A 17,868-nucleotide genomic window follows, 5' to 3' on the forward strand; every position below is an offset into this window, starting at 1 on the left:
GCGTGGAGATTTAGCACGCGAACTGGATACACGCAGCCCAGGATAGCCACGCTTGAAAACAGCATCCGCGTGTAGAGCTTTAACACGTGAACAGGATACACGCAGCTCAGGACAGCCATGTGCAGACTGCATCCGCGTGGAGATTTGGCACGTGAACAGGATTCACGCAGCTCAGGACAGCCGCGCTTGCAGACAGCGTCCGCGTGGAGATTTGGCACGCAAACAGGATTCACGCAGCTCAGGACAGCCGCGCTTGCAGACAGCGTCCGCGTGGAGTTTTCACACGCGAACAGGATTCACGCAGCTCAGGACAGCCGCGCTTGCAGACAGCGTCCGCGTGGAGATTTGGCATGCGAACAGGATACACGCAGCTCAGGACAGCCGCGCTTGCAGACAGCGTCCGCGTGGATATTTGGCACGCGAACAGGATACACGCAGCTCAGGAATTAGCGTGTGGAAAACACGCTCAAAAAAGGCCAGAGAAGTTGCTGAAGGGAATGCGAGAACGCAGGTCTGGAGTTCAGCTACAAAACGCCAAAATTGACTTAATCAGAAGCAGCGATCGGAGTTTCTATGCTACTTATGTATGCACTGCCGTGATACACATGACGGAACTAAGTCACGTGAATTTTAACGACGTGAAAAATGCAGACGTCGTTTTCCCGGCAATGCATCGAACAACCTCCTTTTTGAGTAGAATGGTCTAGTGGTTCTATGGGCGTAACTCATTTTGTATGGAGAGCTAGTTCCTGGTCCAGAGTTATGTCCAGCAGGCATGACACCAACTGAAGGTGGTAATCTTGGAGATTGTTAAGAAAGCTCAAAGAGGGGCGAACAACTCGAGCATGAATCAGAGGGAAATCTTTTGGATTGAAAAATTGAACAGCCTAACACCCCATGGGATGAATGAAGATTACAGTTTAGCTGCTTTTTTTATAGGTTATTGGAAGATCCCTAATAAAGATACTCTACAAATAACCTTACACAAAAACCATAGGGACTTGAACCCCATGAAACTTTTTAGGTGTACAAAATATCTAGTAATATGATTCAGATTAACACTTGGGCTTTTGTGAGAATTGTTAACCAAATATCCGGTAATAATGCAATGTTAAAAAAATATGGAGAATGTGAGCATGTTCTTTTTGAAATAATAAACACATGGATGCTCCAATACCATGCCCTGCAGGAGATCACTATGTATAAGAACGCAGGCAGTGATAGGATACCACGACAAAAAATGCTATGCACCATGCCCTCTAGGGGTTCCTTTACACACGAGAATCCAAGTAGTAAGAGGATATATTTACGCTTAATTCTCTAATACTATTATGCCTAGGTAATACCAGACGCTCATAACCACCACCTATAGTTACCAAGTGAATTTAACCAGACATATCTCTACACCTGTAGACTGCATTTTCCCGCGTCGACATGACGATACCTACGTCACACGCTGACGATGTAAACACAGTGACATCATCACGCTCATACGCAAAGACGTCACGACATAAATAGCGTCCATTTTTTAGCGCTAGACACGAAGAGCAGCACGAAAGGCAGCACCAACTCCTGGAGCCCCTGTTCCACAGCGAGGTAAGATGGAAGCCACATGTTATAATTCCAACCCCATGTGTCAGAATATTTACACCCAGAAACATCCAACTATTTACAATACGAATACGAGCCCACAGCTTATGTTGTAGTAGTGATTTAGAACTATCACCCTATAGTCTCTGAGGATACCACACAGATTAGTACCTAAATACTCACTATAACCCTAAGGTGATGATATCTGAATCACCCATTAAAACACATGCATGTGTTTTGCAGATACGACTTGGATTCCTGTCCGACATAGACAATTCCACACCACGGGTTTGTTTCACAGCGGATTTACGGCTACATTTTCCAAACTTATGAAGTAAGACCACAAGATTGAAAACGTCATGTAAATCGAGTTGCATTGAATTCCCATTACTGTATATAAACTCTATTCTATAATTCAGGACTAATTCCCTATTTTAATCTAGCCATGTTCTATTGCTTTTCTATTTGTTTTAATAGGTTGCTCACTAATTGGGTAATCCATACAACCTTTTTGGTTGACATTGAAAAGACCGCAAATCTTTAGGAAGCATCAAGTTAGAAAATTAATAAATCGGACATCCAGATGATTATTATTTATACAATGTACAAAAACAACAGGACAGAATATAATTATAACAAAAGATTTGAATACCGTATTATATATTTCAGGTGAAAAGAAAAACGAAATGAAAGAGAGCTAACATCTCGTGAAGAAGGGGACAAAACCAACCCCGAAACGCGTCGAGTAATATATGTTAACACTTTTCTATGAACAATATATGACATAAGGCAATTCTCCATAGAATTGAAGGAAGTGTGATTTACATATTGTGTGCCCACGAAGATTATTGCGCCAAAATTGAGTGTGATTAAAGATATGTATAAATATATGCTATACAAGCAATGTTGAAATTGCAAAAACACAGTTGTTGATTAACTAATGAATTGAAATTATATTTGTTGTCTATGATTTATTGAGAAATTAAATTGATGATCATCATCATTTTTTTGATATAATCAATGTCTTAAACTGCTTTTTTCAAACATTTCTTAAAAAGTAAATTGTCATTATTGACGTAAATATTGATTGTTTTCACAATTGATCGGGTGTGCAGGGGACGGGAGAGTTCCACAGATTGTGGACATCTGTTGGTTTTACATGAGACATGGTATCCTCCATTCCCTAGTGACAACCAACCCATCCCTTCCCCAACCTTTATGGGCTATTGTAAACCAGCTCCCCTTATTTCCCTTATTTATTTTATTTGTTATTTATTTATTTATTTATTACATTTGTTACTCGCCCAGACCCACGGGTATCACGGCGAAAATTCAATGAATTGTAGCATTTTATACAGTGTTACAGTTGCCATCACACAGAGCATATTTAAACTAAGATGCAAATAAATCATGTGCTCACATTTCTTATACTAGGTTCCCATCGGTCAAAGTAGCAAATCACATTTTGTTTGAACACTAGTTCCGAATCTAGTGGCGATCCCTGGGGGAACATGAGGGCCATGGGGCTACGTTAGCTGTTTAGGTTCAAAGAAGGCGGTAAACCAGAAGCATACTGTTAGGTTAATATTTGTTAAATAACCAGGTTTTCAGTGCTTTTTTAAATCTTAGTAGGGGGTCCTCATTTTTGATACTAAGGGGTAGTGCGTTCCAGTGCGATGGGGCTAGGACTTTGAAGCTACTTCCTCCTACTCTACTGTATTTATATTGAGGAACTTCCAAGAGGGTCAGTTTATTAGATCTCAGTGTCCTACAGGAGATTTTTTTCTTGATGGTATTGTTGAGGTAGCTATGCGCTTTGTTGGTGATGCATTTATAGACGGGGCTGAGTGTTTCGAAAATGATTCTTGCTTCAATTGGCAGCCAGTGGTTTTCTCTTCTGATGCTAGCTAAATATATGTTCTGACTTCTTTATACCTAGAGCCGCTCTAAGGGCTTTGTGCTGTAATAGTTGGATTTTATTTAAGCTGGTTTTGGAGGTTCCTAGGAAGAGGATGTTGCAGTAATGCAGTTTCGTTAAGATCAGAGCTCTGGCCAGAGTGATGCAATTTGTGGGGGTGAGAAATTGGCGGCTGAGTGCAATAAGTTTTGCTGTGTAGGCTGTGGAAGAGGAGAGGGCTGCTATTTGTTTGTGCATAGTGAGGTTGGCATCTATATATACACCAAGAGTTTTAACTTGTTTGAGAACTGGGATCTGTGTACCGCCAATGTTGATATGGGAGTAGTTAGAGTGGAGGGTGCTTATTCTTTTTTGGGAGCCGATGATGAGGACCTCTGTTTTCTCATCGTTAAGACAGAGACTATTTAGGGCCATCCAATTTTGGATTATAGAGTAAACTTTGTTGATAGTGTCAGTGTCTTGGGTGTAGACACCTGTGATGGGGATGAGGATCTGGGTGTCATCTGCAAAGTTGGTGTAGATGACACCCATATCGTCAAGAGCCGAGAAAAGGAGTTTAGTATATGCATTGTAGAGGGTGGGCGAGAGGCAGGATCCCTGGGGGACTCCTATGGGAACTACTATAGGGTCTGCTGCATAGTTTCCGATGGCAACTCTGGATGTGCGGTCCGTTAAAAAAGAGTTGATCCACTGAGTAGCGTTAATAGAGAAATTAAAGTCTTTTTTTAGTGTGTCGCAAAGTTTGTCATGGTCTACCAGATCTAATGCTGCTGATAAGTCCAGTAGCAGAAGAGTGGCTAATTTGCCTGAGTCTCTGATAGAATCCAATTTTCAAATCCAAGAGGGCAGTCTCAGTACTGTGTTTGGGCCTAAATCCAGATTGTCTGGCTCCTAGTAAGTTGTTTTGTTCGAGATGGGTTTGTATTTGGTTATAAGCTATTTTATCAATCATTTTAAGTAGGAAGGGGACAGTCATTATGGGCCGGTAGTTCGTGGGCACTAGTGGATCTAATGTGTTTTTTATTATTAGATGAGTGACCCATGCCACTTTAATGCTATTTGGGACCTGATTGGTATGGAAGGAGGCATTCACGAAATTGGGAATTATGGGTGTGAGAGTAGGGGCACATAACTTGATAAGGTGTGCTGGAAAATTGTCTCCTTTGCAATTTGAAGCTTTAAGTTTAGATATGGTATTAAGTACTACATTATGTGAGACAGGTGAGAAGTTGAAGAGCGGGGTGGTGTCTACTATGTTCATGAAATTTGGATAGACGGGGACGGCTTATCGGAGAGGTGATTTCTTTGGAGATGATTTTGTTTGATAATAGTTTGATTTTGGATGCCAGCGCATCTTGGATGGTGGTGCACCATTCTTTACTTGGTTGGACTGGGTTGATTATGGGGATCGGGTTCACCAACTCCTTGAGTAACTCCTTAACTGACTCTAGACAGTATTGGGATGAAGAAGAGGCAACTAAGAGAAATGAACACTACACACTTTCACCACTCTGGTACTGGACGAGGAAGATGCCTGCTAAGAGCTGTGAGTGTTAGGCATGCTCCTTTAATTATGGTCAGGCAGGGCTAATGACGCATGCACACCTGCAGTCTGCCAAGGGGCTGCAGGTGTATAAAAAGAGATCAGCCCAGCAAGAAAGATAGCAACAGTGAAAACAGGGACACCTGTGTCAGGAGCAGCAGAACAAGAAGAACAGCAGGAGCCTTGACAAACTGTGGGGAGCAGAGCGCCCCGAGACAAAGTGTCTTGAGACTGTCTTTAAAACTCCTAACCCTTTGTGCAGAGTTTGCCCAGCAGGAAGAAGTGCCGTGCTGGACTGATTCCCTAATCCTGGAGACTGGTACTTGTTTACACTGGGTGTGAGAGCAATGCCGGAGAATCTTAGGGGCAGACTGAAGACCCTAACCATCAATGTAGCAGTTGAACCAGAGGAATCCTTCAGGGACACTGTGTGTGCATCCAAAAGCTCAAGAGCCGGTGAGTTTCAGAGACACAGGACTCACAGAGCAGCTCTGTACGTGGGCGTGATACCTTAAAGCAACAGTATCAGCAAACTCATTGTGCATGTCGTTAAACTGCAAACGTGAATTGATATAAACTGGCAAGCCATTGTTAAAGCAAATAGAAAGCTTAAGAAGAGAAAAAAATCTTCGAGTTAATAAATTACTTTGTTTTAAATCTTGAATCTATTGTCTGTGTCAAACTTCATGATGCCTTCGCACAGATCAACCAGGAAGGAGGGTCAAAAATGTAAGCAAAACACTTTTGTAGCAACAAGGGAGAACGCTGTGACTCATTCGTTTATCAGTGTTGCTTCTTCTTATGGCTGTTGGCACAGTGTGCAGTGGTTCTGGTATCCCTGCATCACTGCATACATTCTATGTGGGCACCATGTTGGAATTGGCTCTGGTGTCTGATGCATGCACCATCTCACTCATATGGAACAACATCAGGGAAATCTGACACTGAAGCAGATTTTACCTCAGGCAGTTTCCTAGAATGAGATTACAGACCTGAATGAACCTAGATTTATGTGAATTACCTGGAAACTCTTGAAGGCCTTTGCTGGCTCTGTGCCCTAAAGAATTATTCAAAAGTGAGTATGAAAATTCCCCACATATATTTTCATATAGGCCTTCTAGAATGATTTTTCTGATAAATTCTGGGAGTGTGTGGACTGAAAGGGATTACCACTAGGAGTACACATTCCAAATAGAATGTTTTCACATTTAAGTGTGATACACAACATTGCTTTCTCACTATATTAAAACCAAGTGAATTCTGATTTATTGACGAACACATATCATTTTACTGTGCCTGGCTCACAGTGACTGATAAACTATGATCAACAGAATGGGAATAGGAAATTGTAGCTTCTTAGTGTGAATTATACCCTGCTTTCACTATATTAAAAGCTTAGAGAGATTACATTTACATAAAAACAAAGAGCATGTTTGCCTTTCTCTGCTCTATGTGTGCAGTGTAAGACCAGGAGCATGTACCAGTGCTGAGAATGTAGGATTTTGTAAATCATTGCTAAATAAATTGAATCCTGTGGTTTTAGCCAGTGTAGTCAGAGACTGGGTTTATCAACCAATGCACAATGCTTAAACGTTGACAGTGGATTCATTTAAAAAGACACATACTGCAATGAAAGGGAGCTTGGCTAGGGCATTTTCATTTTCATGAAAAAGATGCAGCTACAAGTAGACAGTAAAATGTCATCAATGACTTTGGGTAGATGTGAGCAAACTCACATTATTCAGGGGAACTTGGGGGATCATTTTTGTATTTATAGAAAATCATGACCCAGGGTTGGACACATAGTGTAGAAAAACAATGGGCCTCATTGCTAGCCAAGCGGTTTGGTAAAAAAAGTGCTGGTATTTGTGGATACCTGCACTTTACCGGATCGCTCGACTAGAGGTTTGCTGGTGGGGTACCTGGGTTACCTCCAGCTAAAAGCTGGAAGTTAGCCCGGCACCATAGCAGCAATATAAGTCTTCATTACCGCAACCGGCATTGTCGGTGGCATTAATGACAGCAAATCCCCTCATGGGACTCCATGAATGGGGATGAACACTGTCCTGCCTGCACTCATAATCGGGCGACAATGCCGCCGGACTGATTGCTGGTAAAGGTAAGTGCCAAATGCCGGTATCCTGGTGGCTCTACCACCAGGATACTGGCAGGGACAAAATGAGGCTGAATATTCTGTGCATTCTAAATTCATAGCACAGTCTACCTAAACTCAGGCATGTAGATTTTGGTGCAATCCACCATAACTTGTATTTAATTTACAGCTAAATGCTAGAAACCCACAGCACCACATCTAAATATAGGTGGAATTCAGGGGGGCATGGCTTGATGCAATGCCGTGAAGAGCCTTTGGTTTGAGCACGATCCTACTATTGATGCGCTCCTACTAACCTTTCACTGTAGATCTTGAAATATATGGCGTTAGAAGGTGCTGTGAGCAGGCTGCTGAACCTTGGTGCTCATCCGTGCCGGTTGCAATGAGATATTCCTTAAATACATCACGGAGCCGTACATTCAATATGGCAGTCGCTGTGAGCCCCGCTGCGGTGGCTGTGTAACTCCCAGGGATATCAAATGCATGCCCCTTGCCTCAAGGGGTTGCAACAGCGGATTTGGACCACCCACCAATGTAATGCCGATTGACTCTTGTGCTTTGCCAGAATGAACAATGGCTCTGTACACGTTCGTATTGTAATTGCAACGCTTGCTGAGATCGCCTGGGAGACTATACAACAGGCTACAATGCTGCCCGGAGTGGGCTGTGCAATCTGGGATATGCTCTTGAGGCGGGTGATGAAGTGGAGGCTGTGACCACCCTGGGCCATTGAAGACTGTGTAGCAGTGCCCCCACTACTGAGCTACACCCGCTGAGGTGGAGCGACTCGAATCAGCACTGCGACTTGTCCCAGAAGATGGACATAGATGCGCACGCTGATGTTGAAGCAGGTTGGTTCCATGATCCTGGGGAAGGCAGCGTCAACTGCGCTGCACAGTGCACGCATATAGATTGGAAACACAGGAGAGGTGGAGGTGCACGAGCGTCTGAGGCCCCGGCTGCTGAAACTGCCATAGCGGCTAAGGGCTCCTGGGACTCTGTGCAACTGCCGGATTACCCTGGACTTTGTACATGAGTAGCCTTGATTGAGAGTAGATTGTGGAGAATGATCAGGATGGAGCGGAATGAGATTGAGGGCTCCTTTAAGAAAATACTTGGCTCTAACATATTCTCCCCCCTGATGGTGGAGCTACGTTAGGAGACTCTGCTGAGCGATTCCTGCCAGGCTTATTACAACATGGTACTGTCAATCCACATAAGTGGCTAATGCTGCCAGGTGAACAAATTGAATAGGGGCAGCACCTTCTCTATACTCTGTGTGCCTAGCTGTGCTATTGTCCTGTGTTTCGATTGATTGATTGTTTATTTATATAGCGCCTATATACAATGTGTTTCCAAGTGATTCAAGGCAGGGAGGGAAAATGGGAGGAAAACAGTGACATTCTTACAAGTCCTTAATACAATCAGAATGTGAAAATGTATCTATCGTAATTAGCCTGGGTACATTTCAGATAGTGAAAGTGCTATAGACAATGAGATGGGGAGGAGGGACAATGAGACAGACAATAGGCTACATTACTATGCCTGACGACAATTGAGGTAGTGCCGGAATTTAACAAGAGCGGGGGTAGGGGGATTGGAGTGAGGGAGAGGGAGAAGGAGAAGAACAAAACAAGCGACAATCAAACTAGGCCTGATGACATTTCAGATAGTGCTGGAGGGGGAGAGTTAGGAGAGACAAATGAGGAGGGAGGGAGAGACAGACAAGCTGCTATCAAATGGGTCGGAGACATTAGTGATAGAGTAAGAGGTATTGAAATAGATGAAGACCGGAGGAGGGGTGAGCAGGTGAATGAGAAAGACAGGCGGCTACCTTACAATGCCATGTGACAATTGAGGTAGTGCCAGAATTTAACAACAGGTAGGGGTGTGGGAAGGGGAGGGGTACAGGGGAAGGAAAAGAACAAAACAAGCGACTTTCATACTGTGCCTGCCCACATTACAGATAGTCCTGGAGGGGGAGAGGTAGGAAAGAACAAATGAGGGGGGGTTAGCATAAGTGCTAAGGACACAATGAGGGGAGGTGGCGGAGGGGGGACAGAGATAAAGGGATAGAAGTGGGCGGACATCACAAGACTGCAGGGCACCAAGGGAGTGGGGGAGGCACATGGACATTCACAGGGGACCAGAGGGGAGAGTGATATACAATTGCAGGAATTAGAAATAATATATAATGATGCAGGAGAACAATCAAATGCAAACCAGCCTTCTAGATGAGGAATGTCACAGCATAATTCAAGTGCCACCATGAGTACAACATGCAGTGGAAGTCCAGCTTGAAAGTATCAAGAGGGGGGTGGGGTCATATACACATATCACACGGGCAAGAGGGGGGCGCCGACAGGCATCACGGGGGAAGGGCACGTACACGCATCACGGGGGAAAAGGGGGGTTGGAGGGCACATGAACACCACAGGAGTGGCAAGAGGGGTGTGGGGACACGTGCACACATCACAGGGGGTAAGGGGTTTGGGGGCATGTACACATATCACGGGGGAGGGTGAGTGGGGGGCACATACATGCATCACAGGGGCAAGGGGGCACGTACACACATCACGGGGGGATGGTCAGTGGAGGGCACATACACACATCACAGGGGCACAAACATGCATCACGGGGGCAAGCGGGGGTGGGGGCACATACATGCATCACAGGGGGCAAGAGGGGCTTGGGGGAACATACACGCATCATGGGTGTCATGATCCCTGTCCCTAGCCCTTCCAGGCAAAACACTGGAGCCGGGCCACGATCCCCCACATGGATCTTAAAGGCCTCCCCATCTTATCTGATACCCACTTGGAGTCAGACCTATGGTGCCAGGCTCATACATGACTCAGAGGACAGACTTGGAACTGGACTTGGTAATGCACTTTGTGCAATATGGATGCCCCCACATAACTCAGTTCCATGAACTGAGCTATGCGGTCTAGCTTTTTGGGTGTGGTTCGACCTAGGGATTCCTGGGATACTTGGGGGATATATAAACCATGCCCGGGCAGAAAAACACGCTTTGCGTTACTCTGCATCTGCAGCGTGACACTCACCATGTTCGGATCGGTCTCCTGAAGACCTTCGCCTTTCCTCCGCATCCTGCGTACCTGAAAGAACAAGAACAAAATTAACACAACACTAACCTTGAGGAGAATCCTGCTTCCATCCATCGTTCCTCTGGTCCTGAGGACAGCATCTCGGCGGTGCCATCTCCATTTCGGAACGCCGCATCCTGGGAAGAAAAGAACGAAGGGAAGAGACATTAGTAAGCATTTTCATATCCCGATTCCTCTAAAACAGCAAGAAGAGTCACACGCTTACCTGGACTCGAGCCGCTCATGGTAACTTCAGCTCCGGAGCACGCCATCGATCTACAAAGGGAAAAGATAACACAGGTTAGCACAGAAAGGACAAGAAGGCGCGGCACATTGCCCTTTACTCACCGCACCTTATTCTCTCAGCCCGCAGCCATACTGGGCATTGCAGCGGCCTGCAAGGGACAAGAGAGACATAGGTCAGCACAAGAATAGACGAATAGCGCCATGCATCACGCTTTGACTCACTGCTTAGTGCTCGGCTCCCCTAAGCAGCATGTCACCATCAACGACCCCCTCCAACACCTAAAGGGAGAAAGAGGAGACATTATTAGGGTGGGCAAGAGACAAGAAAAGGACAGTTCACCAAAATCAACAACCTACCTTGTTGGGCTGGAGTTACAGCAAGCCCAGACTCATTGGGCCCTCACCAGTGAAGCAACTAGGTTGCGCAATGCCCACATCAAACGACACCTGCACCGAGGAGCAGGACGGTGAGCGCACCGAGGAGCAGGACGGAGAACGTCCCCTGAACCAAGGAGCGGGACAGAGAGTGCACAATACAAGAAATCAAGGTGAGGGGAGGACATAGGGGAAGGTTTGGTCCTCAAGGGAGGTGGGGGTCAAGCAACCAGAGACAATAAGTTAAAATCTGGAAATCCTGTATTTCAGGCCCAGTCCCCAGTCGAACAGATTCCAGGGAAGGGTTTGAGATCGTGAGTGGTCCAATCAGGCTGAGTGGCGTCCCTTTGGATATCAGGTGAGCATTATAATGGGGGGCACCAGGGGGGTGGGGGCACATACACTCATCACGGGGGAAAGGGGGGTTTGGGGCATGTACACACATCACGGGGACAAGGGGCGCATACACGCATCACAGGGGAAAAGATTGGGTGAGGGGCACATATATGCATCACGAGGGGCACAAACACGAACATGGGGGGGCAAAAGGGGGGTGGAGGCACAAACATGCATAACAGGGGCAAGGCGGGGTGGGGGCACATACACACATTACGGTGGGTAAGAGGGGGGTGAGGGGCATATGCACATATCATGGGGGCAAGAAGGGGGTGGGGGCACATAAATGCATCACGGGGAAAAGGAGGGGGTGGGGGCACATACATCCATCAAAGGGGACAAGAGCAGTGGGGGGCACATACACGCATCATGGGGAGCAAGATGGGGTGGGGGAACATACGCACATCATGGGGGAGAGGGGGTAGGGGGCACATACATGCATCATGGGGGCAAGAGGGTGGTGGGGGCACATACACACATCAAGGGAGGCAAGAGGAGTTTGGGGGCACATACACGTATCATAGGGAGCACGAGGGGGGGTAGGGGCAGCGAGCAGCATCCCGGTGGCGGACAGGGAGCAGACAGGGCCTTTGGGCCTTTGTTGTGGGCTGTGTTGAGGCATCACACCTTCTTACCTGGTATGATATCAAATGAACCTCTAGATGCCTTGAGCTGATAGATACTTCATCACACTTCTGAGCTGACAAGGAATCCTGGACTGAGCTTGCAGTGATGCTGGTGACGCCCTAGTAGGACCACTGCACCCTCGCCATTCCAAGCACAAAGATGAAAGGATCCCATAAGAAGACTATTCTGGACTCATTTGGTCCTATAACCCCTCAAAGTGACCCCCCCATGTGCTTCTGATGATGTAACACCAAGGGATGAGACGCATCCACTGGAACTAGAGGACAAGGTCTTGGCTGCCATTGCGGCACTAGGCACTTCCATAGAATTCAAAATAGAGGATTTTAACATAGATGGAAACTTACTACAACAGGATGAGTTGCAGATACAGAGGAACAACTTTTTACTGTGAGGGCTGCCCTGAAAGCCACAGTGAAAGACCTGTTATGCAGAAATAAAATCCTGGCACAATGAACTGAGGATGCTGAAGGAAGGTCCCACAGCTACAATGTACGCATAATGGGTCTCAGCGAGGGGGCAGAGGTCCCAGATACGATGGTGCACATTGAAAACCTCTTATTTCATGAAATAGGTGCTGGGAAACTGTCCCAAGGGTTCACTGTGGAAAGGGCACATAGATCAATGGCCCGCCACTCACCCCGGGTGCCCCACCCCGTCTGATCATAGCTTGTATTCTCAACTTCTAGGACCAGGAGATCATCCTAGAGTTCTCCAGAGAAGAAGGCTCAATCAAACGTGGCACATCTGAATTAGCCATCTATCCACACTATACCCGGCTGATGCAAATGAAGAGGAACATGTTTGCACCAATCAAAGAGCAGCTTTGCAGCATGTTGCTCTACCCAGCAAAACTTAAGGTGCTACACAATGAACATCCCCAAGAGGCCAATCAGTGGATGGAAGAATGCGGCATGGCACCTGGTCCAGAGGGGAGCCAAAGGGCCTCTGGTGTTGGGTGATTTAGGATTGATTGCAATCTAAAAGAACACACCCTGCTACACAGGTGCAGCCACTACTGTTGACTCTGTGAAGGTTAGTACTATGTTAATGTGATGTAACGTTGCTCAGGGAGCTTCCCTCAAGGACTCCTGTTTGACACTTCAATTCTTGACAGGGCTCAGGCGGCCACTACCCCGAGGCAGATATGCCTTTGGTGGAGCCTGATTGGAGGGCTTCCACCACACATGCAGACCCTTGGCACACCGCTGCTCTTCGGACGAGAAGGCTCAAACGTAGATTCCCTGTTGAGCCACATGTTTACAAAGTTTGTTTTGTTTTGTGGTCAGTTAGGTTTACACATGTCCATGTTGGGCGAGGCTGGGGTCTAGATGTTTGGAAGTTTACAGGGGCAAGACATAAGGAGAGAGGGGGTGCATGACAGGTGGGATGAGAGGGATAAGATTTTGTACGCACTGGCTGTATTAATGATGCCGGATAGGGCCTGCGCTCAGAGCGGTAGGCAGATGCCAGTCGGGAGTGGGATTTTTGTTCCCCCCCTTATTCTAAGGGGGGAGGGGTGAGTTACGGCTCACAAAATAAAATTCAATGTATGCTTGGGGCGCCATGGTGTGAGTGGCTGGATCAGTGGCGTTTAAACTGGTCAAGGTGGACACAGATGACCAGGGTAGATTGCTGATAGTTCAAGGCTTTATTGAACATAGGGAGATTTGCATTGTGAACTCTTATGTGCCTAACCATGATGCCTCTGTTTACTTCTGCTCCCTATATACCAGATTGACCCATGTTAGGGATCTGTTTGGATATGGGGGGGGGTGACTTCAACTGCACAATGGACCCCATGCTAGATAGGTCAGATGCTAAATTTATAACGCCTTCCCCAACTTCCAAGACCCTGCGTACCTTTCTGCAGGACTTGTCTTTGACTAATGTCTGACCTGCTATTAATGGTAACAGATGATGCTACTCCTACTACTCTTCACCACACAAAGTCCACACTAGAATAGAATCGACTACCTTTTCTCTGGAAAGGAACACCTGGCTGAGTTTGTAAGTGCAAAATGCACAGGTAGGAATATCCTTGACCACTCACTGCTGATGGTTATTTGGTCCCCTTGGGGCTCAGTGCCCCCATCCCAACTTGGTGCATGCCAATGCATGCTCTCATGGACGATGCCTTTCAAGGGCACCTAGCTGAGGCCATACAGAATGATATAGAAGTTAATGGAGATAGTGTTGCCAAATGGAGTATGATCTGGGAAGCCCTTGTATTGCTCTCCCCTGAACAGTGCACAGAACTACCATAAATCACCAATGCAATTATAGAGCAAATACTTCAACCCATAAACAGACAGACACAATAACTCACAGCCACGCACTCTTTAGAAGATAATCAGCTCTTTTTGGCTATTTATTCAAAGATTACAAGTACATAGAAATAACTCATAAAACTAACATGGACATAGATCACAGAAGAAGTAAAGAAGTCAAAAGAAATACATCACCGTGAGCGTAATTCTTGTCCTCATCTCGTCCAGAAGCGGCTGGAAGACTCCGGGGGGCAGCCAGGAAGAGAGTGCTACAGCTCAAAGGAAGGCCAGACGGAGCATCCTTCTCTGGCTGAAGTCTCACCTGACCCCTCCGGGTTTCCGCATATATTGGAACTCCACAAAAGGGGAGTTCATTCTCGAACCTTCTGGAATTGCACCTGCGCAGTTGAGGAACAGCCGTCGGTTGCCAGCTGGGTCAATCGAGAGCTCCCCCCAAGGAGCGCAGGGCCTCCCTGCTCTAAAAACATGCTCCATGGAGAACAGTAGCAAGTCATAACAACATGAGCTTTTCCCAGCAGAAATGGCCTTGACTGTATACCAAGTTTGAAAAAGCATGTTTGTCTCAGCACTGTGAATCTAACACTTCAGCAAAACGTGTGCTGCCTTTCACTGCGGAGTGAAGTAAATATACAACATGGCTCCGAGCGCTCCCAGAATGCATTGCGCGCCCGCGCCATTTTGAACCAAGCATAAATTAAGCAGAACAGCCCTTAAGGTGGTAGTGCGTGGTGAAGTAAGAGCTAAAGCGGGAGACATTAGGAAAACCCTGACTTCTGAATTGGAAAAACTGGAGGCTAATATACAGATGATTGAAGGGGGGTGCGGGATGAGGCACCACTTAGGGAGGTGTTACTACCCATACGCACAAGATGCAATGAGGCATGGGATTGTCTCAGGAAATTTGCCTTCAGGGTATATATCTCTAGAAGGCATGGGAAAGGGGATAAAACAGGCAAGATGCTAGCGTGGCTATGTAGAAGTGATCAGCCAAAGCACATGATTACTGAAGTCAGAGATTAATATGTTGAGGCTTGGAGATCCCAATAAGCTATCAATGATCTTTCCAGTGCATTTTATCATGGACTTTACAGTCCCAGTGCTGAACTAGATATTGCCGAAATAAATACAATATACCTTAGTACACATTCTCCTACCCAGAGTTACAGCAGAGCAAGCCACTGCTTTGGGAGCACCCATTAATGAGGTAGAACTGTGAAGTGTTATACTGTTCCTGCAGGCTGGCAAAACTTTTTGTGGGGATGGATTAACTGCTGAATTCTATAAGTCCTATATTGATACCTTAGTACCGGTACTCCTTCAAGTATTTGGAGAGGCATATGAGTCTGGCTCCCAGTCTCATTGAATGACTGAATTGGTGATAGTGCCGGTCCTGAAGTCTCAGAGGCCACACTACTTCTGTGACTTGTACAGACCATTACCAATGCTAAATCAAGATTTGAAGATCCTGACTGCCCTACTTGCTGGAAGACACATACATATCATTGGAATTATAGTACACAGTGACAAGACAGGGTTTGTTCCAAATAGGAACACAACTTCCAACTTGTGCAGACTCAACTACATCATTGATAGATCTAAGTCACACAATGCCCCCTATACAGCGCTCTTCTTCAATGGCATTAAGGCGTTTGATTTGGTTTACTGGCAGTGGATGCAAGCCGCTCTGGAAGGCTTTGGTCTCGGTCCTGTATTCTCTCGACAGGTCAAGCGGTTCTATATTACACCAGTAGCCAGAGTGCACACTGGAAAATATACATCTGCTGTCTGGAATGTAGGCAGAGGTACTAGACAAGGCTGCCCCCTATCGGCGATGCTTGTATATAAATAACCCTGTAGAGAACCTTCCTATGGTCTTAGAGGTATTAGACAATTTCGCCAAGCTTACTGGCATTACTTTCAATAGGGAAAATTCCTGCATCTTCCCGCTCGCTGGGCTTTGTAAGATGAGCCCGGAGGACCTCCTGCAGATGGGGTTCAAATGAGAAATCCACTCCTTTAAGTACCCGGGGGTCAACATATGACACAAGGCTAACCAAACGCATGCCGATAACACGATGCATGCTCTGCAGGGTTTGAGGCGTTCATGCGCTTTTGGGTCTGATTGTGTCATGAGGGCAGGATTATGGAGGCTCTGTAACTGGTGGAAGATCCATCATTAATGTTCTGAGGAAGCGCGGATGTGCATTCTAATCTTTTTTCTTCCCCTCTATATCCGGATTGTTGCTCCACCCACTCGGCGTGTTGCAACTCTAGGAGTTTTCTGCTCCGATCCTGCTCACTAGCTTTTCGCTCCTAAGCAATATAATTCACCTGAGATTCTTTTCCACAGCCCACTCCGGGGTCTGCTTGTTTTCCAGCCTTGTCTCCTCTCTCTGTATTTTCTTAAGGTGTCACGCATCTGCCTCCCTGCAGCGTGCCGTCCTCTTTCCTGTTTTGGGACTTTTCAGCTCGTCCTCTCTGTTATACTGCTGAGGTGGGCCATTCACACGCACACTGAATGACAGACACAGGAGCCATTGCCTCTCCAACCTTCCCTTTATTCCTCCATGCTCTTACTGCCGTTTCCCTTCCCTTGCTCCTCCCCTTCCTCCTGCCTCCCGCTCCTTCCCATTAGTCCTGGGCTTCCCTCTTAAAGGGGCTCTGTCCTTTTCCCACTTACAACACCTCCCCCTTGCTTAACATGAGACTTCCCGGGTCACATTTGTTCGATGAGACGTTGGGGTCTCTTCGTGGCCCGGTGGGGCCTGCTTGGTTGCTTGTGGGTCTCTTCCACGCTCTCTTGTTGCAGTGTTTCATAGGTCTTTGCTCTCTCCTCTTCCCTTCTCTCAATCTCTTCTCCCTTCATTGGTTCATGCTCTTCAAAGTATAGCTCGTGGAGGAGGGAGTCCTTTGGCGTCATTTTGCCATGGTTCTCTCTCATAGTTGTCACCCGCTCTTCGGGCACGTAGTCCTTCTTGTGGGTTACTTTGAAGGACCTGTAGTGGACGCTGATGAGTGCGTGCTGTAGTGCTGTCCAGTGACTGAGACGGCTGTGTCCTCTGGCGGGACTCGGTATCATGCGGATGGTGTCCGGCACTCTGCGGTCTCCTTGGTTCAGGTCACGTCGTGACTGTCCTTTGGGCTGTTCTGTCTGTGCTGTCCTCCATTGGGCGGCATGGTCTTGGGGTTTGTCTATGGGGTATTCTTCCACCCTTGTCTGGTACGGTTGCTTTGTACTGCAGTTTTCTGTGACTTCTATTTCCCCCCCGTACAATATTTCCAAGGGCACTGGGCGGTTGCGAAGCTCATAGTCCTGTCGCAGGAAGGGTGGGGTTCGTGTGCCAAGTGCTGGTCCGTAAGGGTCGAGGGGTTGTGCATTCCTGAGACTTCTGGGTGGGCTGGTGTTCACAATCGTGATGTCTTTTCTGATGTCTAACTGTGCTCTAGGTGTACTCCGGACTCTTGCCTGGGGTGTGGGTTGGCATGTCGAGCTTGTGGGTGGTCTTGTCCTGCACATTCTCTGAAGGTGACCTTCCTGGCCACAGCGCCAGCATGTTCGTCCAAAGCCTGGGTATGGTTGTCTGTGGGTGTGTTTCCACCCTCGCCCGTGGCATTGTTCTGTGTCCGGGCTTTCTGGCCAGTGT

This window comes from Ambystoma mexicanum, chromosome 5q (genome assembly GCF_040938575.1).
Source record: "Ambystoma mexicanum isolate Mex_15411 chromosome 5q, UKY_AmexF1_1, whole genome shotgun sequence".
NCBI classification, from domain to species: Eukaryota; Metazoa; Chordata; class Amphibia; order Caudata; family Ambystomatidae; genus Ambystoma; species Ambystoma mexicanum.